This window comes from Sinohyriopsis cumingii, unplaced genomic scaffold (genome assembly GCF_028554795.1).
Source record: "Sinohyriopsis cumingii isolate HCF-2022 unplaced genomic scaffold, ASM2855479v2 utg001527l, whole genome shotgun sequence".
Classification (NCBI taxonomy): Eukaryota; Metazoa; Mollusca; class Bivalvia; order Unionida; family Unionidae; genus Sinohyriopsis; species Sinohyriopsis cumingii.
In genome coordinates, this window is record NW_028316012.1 from 3237095 (window position 1) to 3248723 (window position 11629).

The following is an 11629-nucleotide window of genomic DNA, read 5'->3' on the forward strand; positions in this document are numbered from 1 at the left end:
AATTCGTCCAATAAATCAAAAACTACATATTTTGTCTTCTACAAATACTGACTTATTACATATAATCGATTTAAATTAGTACTTGAGTTAAGCGTTTCTTAAATCACTGTATTGCAAGATATACCAATTTTGTGTAGTGTAACAAAACAAAAACAATTTTAACGAACACAGAATTAATAATCAATTGAAGAGGACTACCTGATTATCATTCTTAGTTAGTTTTATAAATATTATATTTCTACTCAAATTAAATTATTGTAGGTGGCTGATTAAAAAAAGCACTGAAACCTTGATCAGGATTTGAACCTTAATCTCAGTTTGTAAAATCTGATAATTTTCCAATTGAACTATTCTGATGTAATTCAAGCTTTTGCTCTCTATTTGTACTTCTTTTTTTTTAGTACCAGGAAGAATTTGCTACAAAACTAGAATGACTACGACATCTCAGCTAAGCATTGCATGCCAATAAGTGGACATAAAAATGTTCACAGTGTAGATAGCTACTATAAGTTTAATGAAAATCAACAAACAGTAATCTTAAACGCATTATCAAACAAATAGTAAACCATGTTACCTACCGCTGTCTCAAATACTCCCACCCAAACAACAACGTCTCATACATTTATACCGTCATCTTCTCTGCCAGAAAAGAATATATTTTTTAGCACGTAGGAAGTGAAATAAGCTTCAAGCACCATAACTTAAGCAGCTTCTTTACAGGAAATACAATCAATACTAGGACATTGACAATAACCATCAATCAACATAAAACAACTTCCCATTTGGATGTCATGCAGGGTGGGCAGTCGGCATCACGTGTCAAACGGAGAAGACTACTTCCCTTTGCAGATGCCGATTCAAAATAAATCTCCGGCTGAGCTAACATCCTCAGCTTTTCTTATTTCCATTTGTTTAATATTGTTTCATTTGTCAGATTTTTATACTTGATAAAACAGTTTAGTGTGTCTGTTCGTGCTACTTTTGTTCTTATGAAATCACGGTTTAGTGTACATATTCTTCAGCGCATGCTGTGCAAATAAACGCCAGACCGCTGCCACTCAAATTGAACATTTTCTGATATCGTATTGAATGAAATTAATGTACATATCACACTGAGAAACCAATAAATAAATGTGATAACAGAAAATGAATCATGAATCATGTCCAGGATGTCCAGGGGTGGGCAGTGGTCAGTTATTGAATTTTACTGATGCAGTCCTAAATTTGTTTAGAAGGGAACACGGAGGGGGAGGCACTTGCCCCGATGTGTGGGTGCCCATGATCATGTCTTCTTTTTTGATAACTATTTAGCCTCGCTCCCAGCACTATACTAGTACTTATGTTATATTTCTTCTTTTATCAAGGGTAGCAGAAACTGATTCGCTGCGGTTTAAGAAAACGAAAGCAAAAGTATATAATAGAAACATTATATACTTTTCTTCTACGTTAATATCGGATATATTTAATCTCGTCGTACAAAAAACGACATATAATACAGTACTATATAAATTTGTTGGTGTGTAGTAATTTTAACGTTATATCTTCAGAAGTTGAAATATAAATTAGTGTGTTTTGATTCAAAAAGAGATAAAACATGTCTGATAGATATTACATTATTCAACGACAACAAAGTATCGCAGTAGATAGAAACTCAAACGCATGTTGGTGTAAATATTTCATTGCACAATACATATATTTTTAATGTAATGTAGGAAAGCATGTGTAATAGCTAAGCAATTAGTCAGTCAGTCAATGAATCAATCAATCAATCAACCAGTCTTTCCTCCTATAGGAGATTAAAAACAGAATCGAGAACTGGTACATACATGCGAACGAAAAGGACATGACAAGCAATTACGTACATAAATCACATGGACATGCGTACATAAACACAAGCATTTTGTATGTTTCATTGGTATGAGTCCATGTTCCATAACAATGTTGCCCGATGAGTAATGGTTCCTACCACTGGACAACAGTTTCAGTCTCTCCAATAGGGAGAAAGGCAAATTGGTCATCCTCTACCAGGTAAATGGTTGTCTGAGGACATTCCCATGAAACTAATAAGACAGTCAACATTGTACTTAACCTACTGCTTTAAGGTCAAGGTTGTTCATTATATGCGAGCAACGACAACACGTTATCCCAGTCTTGCTGACTTTATTGACGGACAATCAGTTATTTATTTATTTAATCTTAAATGTGCTTCAAATATCTATGCTGATAGATAAGTACTATTTTTATTTTTTTCTTCCCTTTTTTGAAATCCAATCTTTGATTATATCTCGCAACCATTAGGCGCAGTTATATGTCGGAACAACACTATGTTTGTGTAGACATGCAATACTTAAGTGGCTTAATATACATTCTGTTTTTCTACACTCTCAAGAACGGAAAATAATGATTGTCTACCTTTGAACTTTTTTCACACAGTTCTTATCAGAGCCCATTAAATTACCTACGAGTTCTGTTGTTCGGGATATCTAAAAAATGTATTAACTAATCTTCACTTATAACTGTAGTCGAGCCGAGACGTGAACCCACGCGGATAGATGTGAGATGTCAGTGATATGTAGAAAAAAGCGCCCTAAACCACTCGTCCACCCGAGCACCCTGGAAGAGAGTGATGTCATCCGCCAATGCAGTGTTTCCGGAATCATTTATTATTTATAATGTGGAATCTTCCAGAAATTTTACCATATTTGTGATATGAAAAATGAGGAGGCAAAGAAAGCACTCCTCCTTGTCAAATATCTCATTTGTTTGTAAAAGATTCATATGAAATGCCATTTATTCGAAAACTATTAGATTATATTTCTGTATTTACAGAAAAGAATTTGCCAGCAATTCTGAAAATGGAAAGCTTTACATAAAGCCCATAGAGTCATACGAGGTCAAACGAATTCCTTATTTCAACAAATTCGGTGTAAACTATTTACACTTTAACAAAGATTAATTCATGTAAGTTAAAACCTGCAACTCAATCCTTTATGTAACCCTTTCAGTTGAGTCTTTGGAAGGTTTTGCATTAATTGTATATGATTATTTAGCTTTTTACAAATAGAATGTACAAGACAAACGGTAAATAAAAAGCAATGTAGCTGCCATGATCATGTTTACACTTTCCTTCGATTACGTAGATCGATAAACTTAGGCCGACTTTTCAGTCTTATACAAATATGGATTTTTTTTGTTTTTGTTTTTAACTGAATACATATTTAATCGTTTTTATCACTTTCCTGAAGTTATATTTTCGTTCGGTTAACCATCTAACGTCGGCAATTTACGTAATTTACATTGTTTTACGGATGATTATATTTCAGCGGAGATAAAGTTTTCATTGAAAACAGGGTCTTTAAAAACGGTTTCCCAATTCACTATAGAGTTATATAATGCCTTATTCTCTGAGTTATTTAAAGTATTTAACAAATATGTTCGCTTCCTCATGTGGCTTGCGTGATGTTTATCCAGCAGCTTTTATTTCGAAACTACGTTTGGAGGATTTGTCCATATTACTATATTTGTCATATATTTTCCAGAAAGGTATGATATCTAATCCAGGTGTCTCGTCCTAAGCAGCAGAGGGGGCGAATCGGACATTTTGTCCAATCGTTATTTTGCTTAATTATTACTTTCTGCACTCAACGATCTAGTGTCGTCAGCGCCTGGTAAAAAAAAAACGACGAAGTCGTTGGGGGATCGTCCAAACGTCATTTGGTTTAATTAACACCTTCTGCGCGTCGATCCCCAGCGTCGTCAGCGTCCGGTAAGCACATCGACGACCGCGTCGATGTCATCGCCCCCTCTGCTGCTAAGTGGTTATTTACAATGAAAATTATTTACAACTAACCGAATATTTGGTCAAGTCCGATACGATATCGTGTCCGAGGATCATGTAAATTTATCGTTACGAATCCATGTGGGGTCGACTGAGCATGACTAAAAAAGTTTCGAAAAACATTAAAGTCCATGTCACCGCCGCACCATGTCTGCCAAATATTTCGTAGCGTGTGTGTATCAACGCCGTTGAACACAGCAAGAATATTACAGTTGTCTCTAATTACTTTTGGAATCTGAGTGTATCGTTGAGTGACATATATCACGTCAGTGTTTTTATGCCTGCCTCTGGAAAATATCCTAGCTGGGTTTTTTTGATTGTCTAACATAACATCATCGTACACGACTAGATTGTTAACGTCGCCGTCAATATCATCAATACCCGGTGCATCATTGATATCCGTAATAAACTCAATAACATTTTTTTTAGCGATCGCTGATGCATTCTCGTTGAAATCTTTCAACACCTCGTAGCATCGTTGATCATCTACGCTAGGAGCAACCAAATACAACTTATCCCACTTCATCCATCTCATTATTAAATTGAGTAACAATTGCGTTTTGCCGGATCCAGATGGTCCGATGATAATCATCCGGATCGAGTTTGGTAACGCTGCAACATGCTTAACTGGTTCTCTTGTTTTAGTCGCCGAAAAATCAATTATATTCATATCTCTATACATAAATTATGGATCTATATTGTGTGAAGTGCAGAGTACGTACTGGCACAAATGATATGACAACCGCTACAACAAGAAATAACAGATCGGCCCTTACTGGCAAGTGTGTACAATGCGGTACAAAGAAATTTAGATTTATTTCTATTAGACCCGGAGATGTTTTAAAAAAAAGCGAGGAGGTGACATCGCAGCCAAATTGGCAAAACTCCCCGGAACACCGTGGGCAAAGTATCCAGGAGAAAAACACCTCCCAGGATATAACTACTGTGGCCCCGGAACACGATTAGATATTAGACTCGATGATCAAAATCAGCCCAAACCCGGTGAGTATCCAATAAACGCTATCGATAAGGCGTGTCATGCTCATGATGTTGCTTATAAAAGTAGCGATCTGCAACAGCGTCATATCGCGGATGTAAAATTAATTCACGCATTAAATGCTATTCCTGATAAATCCGTCAAAGAAAAATTGGCCTCATGGTTGGTAAAATCGGCTATGAAAGGTAAATTAATGATTGGAAGCGGAGCTTCTCGCGCTGGTAATTGAAAACGCTAGCGTTTATAATAACAACATGGAATCCATCTATTATTCTCCGAGAGGATACTGGAAGGGGAAGGCCGCAATTGGTAAGCTTGCAAACGCTGCAAAGGTAACAAAGACCACTGCGGCTAATTGGTTATCCAAACAGGCTATATGGCAAATCTATCTACCACCGCCTAAACAAATCAACTTTTCGCGCTTTGATGTCAGCGTACCTAATGAAGTTCATCAGGCTGATATACTATTTTTGCCGCATGACAACGGTTACAAATACGCGCTAACCGTAGTTGATGTTGCGAGTCGATACAAACAAGCGGAGCCGTTAAAAACAAAGTCGGCAACTGAAGTAGCCGCTGCGTTTGAAAGAATTTATCGAAGAGGCCCTCTGCGCTGGCCAAATCTATTACAAGTTGATCCCGGTAGTGAATTTCGCGGCGCTGTTTTATCAACGCTGAAACATCATAGCGTCGCGATACGACGAGGTCATACTGCGCTACATCGTGATCAGGCAATTGTTGAACGATTCAATCGGACTCTCGCTGAACGGTTATTTGGATATCAATACGCGAAGGAATTCATCCAAGAAAAACGATCTCGTGAATGGGTTAAAAGGTTGCCAGGTGTAATCGCAGCGTTAAATAACGAGATTACCCGAGCAATCAACATGAAGCCCAGCGACGCGATTAAATACGAGTATATACCCGGAAAATCAAAAATAAGTAGCGTTTCCAAGCCGATTCTTAGCGATGTCACTGTTAGATATCTATATGAACCAGGAGAGCTTGAAGGCGGTAAAAAAAGAGCTACTGATCCTATTTGGAGTGTTACCACACATAACATATCAACGATAACACGATCAACTGGTAGACCACCGATCTACAGACTGGATTCAACTGCTCCTCAGCGCGGATTTACACGCGAGCAACTACAAGTGATACCTAACGATACTCAATCGCCCCCACGTGGTCTTAACTAGCGCCGTTGCGTCTATTGCACTCAAGACAGGTCAACCTCACATTGTTTTTGACATGACCGAGACTGTTATCGATCCTATCCACGGTAAATTGGCGAGTGTCTTTATCCGAATAACGCCAACTCATTATACAATTGCAACTCGCGCAGTGATTATTCTGTTGTTGTCGTAGCGAGATTATTAATTCGGCATCAATATCAAAACGCCGCTGTTTTTTTTTATCCTGTTGGCGGTAACCCGAGAGTTTTCTATCAATGACGCTTGCATCGATGGTGACTTTGTCGCCGGCTTCGTCGGTGGCTTCGTCAACAACAATTCTTCGAAGCTGATTTATCCTTCGTACTCTGGACACTGCAAGATAGACTAGATTCGACCATTCGATGCGATTATCAACCATCCAAACAATTGTGTCCGTGATGGTTAGTCCCTGCGAGGAATGTATTGTTGTTGCGTATCCTAGCGTCCACGGGGATTTATCAGCACGTAGCGCGTCCTCGACGACGCTGATATCAACGAGCACGATATCATTCAGCACGAGAATTTGTTTTTTTGTCCCCGACGCTGTCGGGCCTGGAATTTCAACTTCAATGTTCTGCCGCCGTGTGTCCGCGGGTCTATAACATAACGGCACTGGACGCGTTGGAAACTTTTCCTTATGCAACGTAAACAACTTCCGCTGAAGTGTGTCTCTGACTATCTTTCTACTCGCTACAATCAAATCGTTTGGTCTCCATGTTTCCCAGAATTCATTCAACGGCGTTTCCGGAATCACCTCGCGGATTATTTCACACTGAACTCTATCCGGCTGTAATCTGATTAGTTTTTTAACCTCGCGCAGTTGTTCATCAAGTGCTCGGTAATCAGTATCGGTTTCTTCATAATAGTCTACGAACCCGCTCAACCAATCATGTGGACCCTCGCCGACAAATGGTGGTGGTTGGCCATGATCCCCACACATGATTACCGCTGTATTCGCGCGCAGCAACCACTCAAGAAACATTTGTAAAGTATCTAACGAAACAGTACATATCTCATCCCAGATGATAATGTCGGGAATAAATTTTTCACCCATTCGATCAGGATTCCACTCACCGCCGCTGTATCGAAAGAAGCTGTGATAAGTAACGGCGTCAACATTTCGTTGTTTTATCTCTCGCGCTAGTCTATGAGTCGGTGTAAGCACGATTATACTTGCCCGCGTTCGAAATAATTCAATTGCCCGAGTCGTCTTTCCTGACCCGCCACAGCCGCTTAAATAAACCGTCTTGTGTCTACAAATTGGATCAGAACACGATGGTGCATTAGACCATTCTGACAATTTATCACCGCGTAAGTAGTTGTTCTCAACGGTGACATCTGCTGACGGGGAATAATCGCGTCGTATTTCATTTTTAATTCTCCATGTACCCCAACTCTCGTCCGGACTAGTAAACTCGGCTACGTTTCCCTTATACGCTACGTCAATATAAAATGAATCAACGGCTACTCTAACCGCGGTATCGGGAAATCTATTTATCATCGAGAATAAATTGATAGCGGCATAACCCAGCATAGACGCCCTCAAATGTGGATACGCCGGGCTGTCTCCATCGCTGTAGGTAACAACTGTACCCAACCTCGTTCCATTGGACAAGAAAGCTGTTTTGCAGTTCACGTATCTATTTTTTGCCACTGCGTCCTTGATTACGAAATCATATTCTGCGTCATCTATAATCAGCCGTGAGCAATATCGTTTGTAGTCGTGGTTTTTTCCACCTTGTGTGAACTTACCAATTATTCTTCTACCGAGATCTTTTGCCTCGCGGTTTCGTTGGTTAAATATCCTCCTGGACCATTCGATGATATATTCCTCGTCGGCATCAATGTGTTTTCTGGACTCGTCAATTATGCTATCTAGACGCTCCGGTTCTGGTAACCAGACTTCAGTCTGTGCCCGGTATGATATAATCGCGTCACTGACAATCAACGAAACTAGCATGCTACAATCAATCATATACCGTAGCAGCGCTATTGGCAGCCACTTCTTTTCAGCCATGTGTCTACCGATCCAAATATAGCAACAGCGATGGAGTCCTGCCGCGAATTCAAATGATACTATGCGAGCGAATCCGGTTAAATCAAAATCAGGCAGTGGTCCATTAATAGCAACACGAGTCATTTCATGACTGGGATGTCCAAATCGTTTGAAATACTCAGCGGCGGATCCATACCCGAGAAAACTCGCTGGATAACAGGCAACCATATCAACCGAGATCATATCGTCGCGGTTGTATTCAGTGTTCCATAGTCCACCGTGATAGTATTCCAAACAACTGGATTGTACATCCGGTAGAAATTCCCTGCGCGTTGGTCTCCACGCATTTTTCCTTGCTGTAACATGAGCTACAACCGATGGAATCGTAAAACAATTTGTTAGCAGTTGTTCATCATGCTCTTCAAATTCCATGGCGGTTTTTTTCATCTTGTTGTGAAATGCTTCAGTGCGATATAATTCACCGTTTGGTCTTACAAACTGATCAAAGGTATCCATGTCGTTTTCAGCGCTGCGAAGTAACCACATTGATACAGGGTCGTTTTTACACAAACAAGCAATAGCATCAAATAGTTTCCTCTCCGCGAGAAAACCATCCCTGGAGAATTGTTCTCCCAGGAACTCTTCGGGTATATACTTTACTGTTCTATCCCGTGGAAATATTGTGATCGCGGGCGTCCACGCGTGTTCGTTATGATCAATAATTTTGATTGGGGCTCCCTTTGATTTATACTTTGATTCGTATAATACTTCACCGGTTATTGTTGTAACGGTTATTGGAAATCTCAGCGATGTTTCTAATCTCGCTATGTCGCTGATGGTTGCTCCACGCTCTTTTACGGTTAGTTCCCACTGGTTGATTTTGCTACGTCGTAAATCAGTCAATTTGTTTCCTCGACATGCATTTGTAAAATGCTCTATTATTCGTTCTGCTACACAATTTATCCCAGTTGACTGTTTCATCGGTTTCAGTTTTCCGATATCAGGTTTCTTATTTAACGGGTATATTCCATAAACAACTGCTGTTTCAGGATACGCTCGTTCATAGTATGGTTTGTCAATTCCGGTTAACAACCCCGGCTTGGAGTCGCGGCTGACAGTGACTGTTTTCTTGTCGCTGAGAACTGGTTCAAATTTATCACGTATGATCCAATCGCCTGATTCCACCCGGACAATGAATTTTACTCTGAAGAAATACCTTTTACCGTCAAGTTGTGATATTATCGTTGCTGCGCGGTTGTCGTTCATGGTAGCATCAACAACACCATCAATTCGAAATGTTGACCAACTATGAGATGCACCATCACGCTTGAATTCATTGATACAATCGCGTATTTTACTCAACAGGGTTTTATCGTTTATTAACGCTTTTGGTGTGTCCTTGAGGACTCTATCGAGATTGAACTTAATATTTTTCCAGGGCTTAATTGCTGCCAATCTCTCGAACTCATCCATATAATTAAAACAAGTATTTAAATGAAAGAATATAGTATAATGAATCACTGCAAATGGTTGATGATTGGGTCGACAACCCCGTGCAATAAATCATGTAGAGGTGAATTCTGCGGGTATCATTTACAAAGCGTTCGTAATGGTTCTCTTGGCCCCCTCCCGTGCTTGGTTTGCCACGTCGGTGTAAGAGGAAAATCACAGTTGTGTATCAATTGTGGCGGAAAGCGATACAGGGAACTAAAACGCTATTATGACAAGCGAATTAAAAACGCCGTCATCAACCCCACCGCCGACTTCGTCATCAAAACCCCCCAAGACTACGTTGAAAGATTCATAATTAAACCAAATAATAAATTAGACAAGTAGTATTATTATACAAATGGACCAAGAATTTCAGCCGCATCCCCTGCTCGTCAATTACGAGGCATCTCGCGACGGCATTGTTAGAAACCGCAAACTGAAGAAGCCGGTTGGTATCGTAAATAATCACGGGTATTTAATGTTTGGTGCCGGAAAGAAGAAATATCTCTGTCACAGAATCATCTATGAATGTTTTCACGGATTAATCGAGAATGGACTTGTGATTGATCATATTAATAGTAATAAGACTGATAATTCTCTTACAAACCTGCAAGCTGTCTCGCAGAGTCAAAATACCAAAAAAGGCCAAACCGGTAAATACCCAAAGAAAGCAAAACCCGTAAAGTCATTTGATACAACAACTCACGAGGAAAAAATATTTCAGTCGATGAATGAAGCCAGTAGATACTTTGACATTTGTATCGCCTCAATACGAAAAGTAGCAGAACGAGTATATCAAACAGCAATCTCAAAAAAGACCGGGCATAGAATTCGATTTTCATATGTAAATATCAGCGAGTGACGAAGTCACCGGCGCCTATGGCGCTGACGAAGTCGCCATGACAATAAATTGTCCATTCCGGAAGAAAACAAAGTATGAACACCTCGGGATTGATACACAGGGTTTCATTTTTTTTTTATTTAAAAACAAGATGTTTTATAAGAATAATGAATATCGAAGACATCAATAATATATTAGCCGAGATTTCAAAATTAAAAAATCAAGGAATTGAATTATCTGATGGTCTCAACAGTGAAAAAATATTATCCGATTATGAGATTATTAACGAACAATCGAAACGGGGGCGTTTTACCCTGGCCCGCGAGTACTTTTTTATAAAACGATTACAACATACGATCAATGAAAACTTGTACCACAATGACGCAAATGCATTCATTGGACTATTTACTGCCGTTGAAATAATACGAAAAAAACTTGGACGTGTTTATGAACGACGCAGGGAGATTTCTAGTAAAATCAAAAACATTAGAAGAATTATAGACGAAAACTCCGGCGAGAAATTAGAAATTGCTTCGCAATTGCAATAATGGTAGGCGAATCACTTACTACTCGGCTAGCCAGAGAGCGGCTAGCAGCGCTTAAAAAGTTCATACCGTTACGAGACAGGGTCCGAGAACAACTTCAAACGCGGCAGCAACTACAAACTGATTTTGCCGTTGGAAGCGAACAACTCTTTGCCCCGGTAACTAAAGCAACCAAAGATGTTACGGCGGCAACTGTGCCCGTCCTCGATGCGCTTGAAAAGATAGCGGCAGAGACAAAACAAACAAAAAAGTCTTTAGAAACACTCCCTGCGAAAATAGCGGCTGCTACAACACGGAGGCCACCACCACTCGCTATAACGGAACCACAAGAACCCTATGTTACAATGGCCGACGAAGAAGAATTAGGTGCTACTGCGAAAGAACCAGAAGAAGAAATACCAGAAGAAGAAATACCGGAAGAAGAAATACCGGAGGAAAAAGAGGAGAATATACCCCGTGTTATACTCAAGAAGAGCACAATAGATCAAATTAGAGGCTTCAGCAGCAGGGAAGAATTAATTAATTTTGCTGCCAACAATTTTGCTAAGAAAACACGAGATAAGAAGCATATCAATAGCGGTTACGAGAAAAATATAAAGTCGTTAAAGGACTGGGCAAGAATAGTGTATTTAGCAAGTAAACATAAAGATGCATTACCACATCGTAGTAAATCCGATTACGACGCATTCCACAAGGAAGTTAAGAGT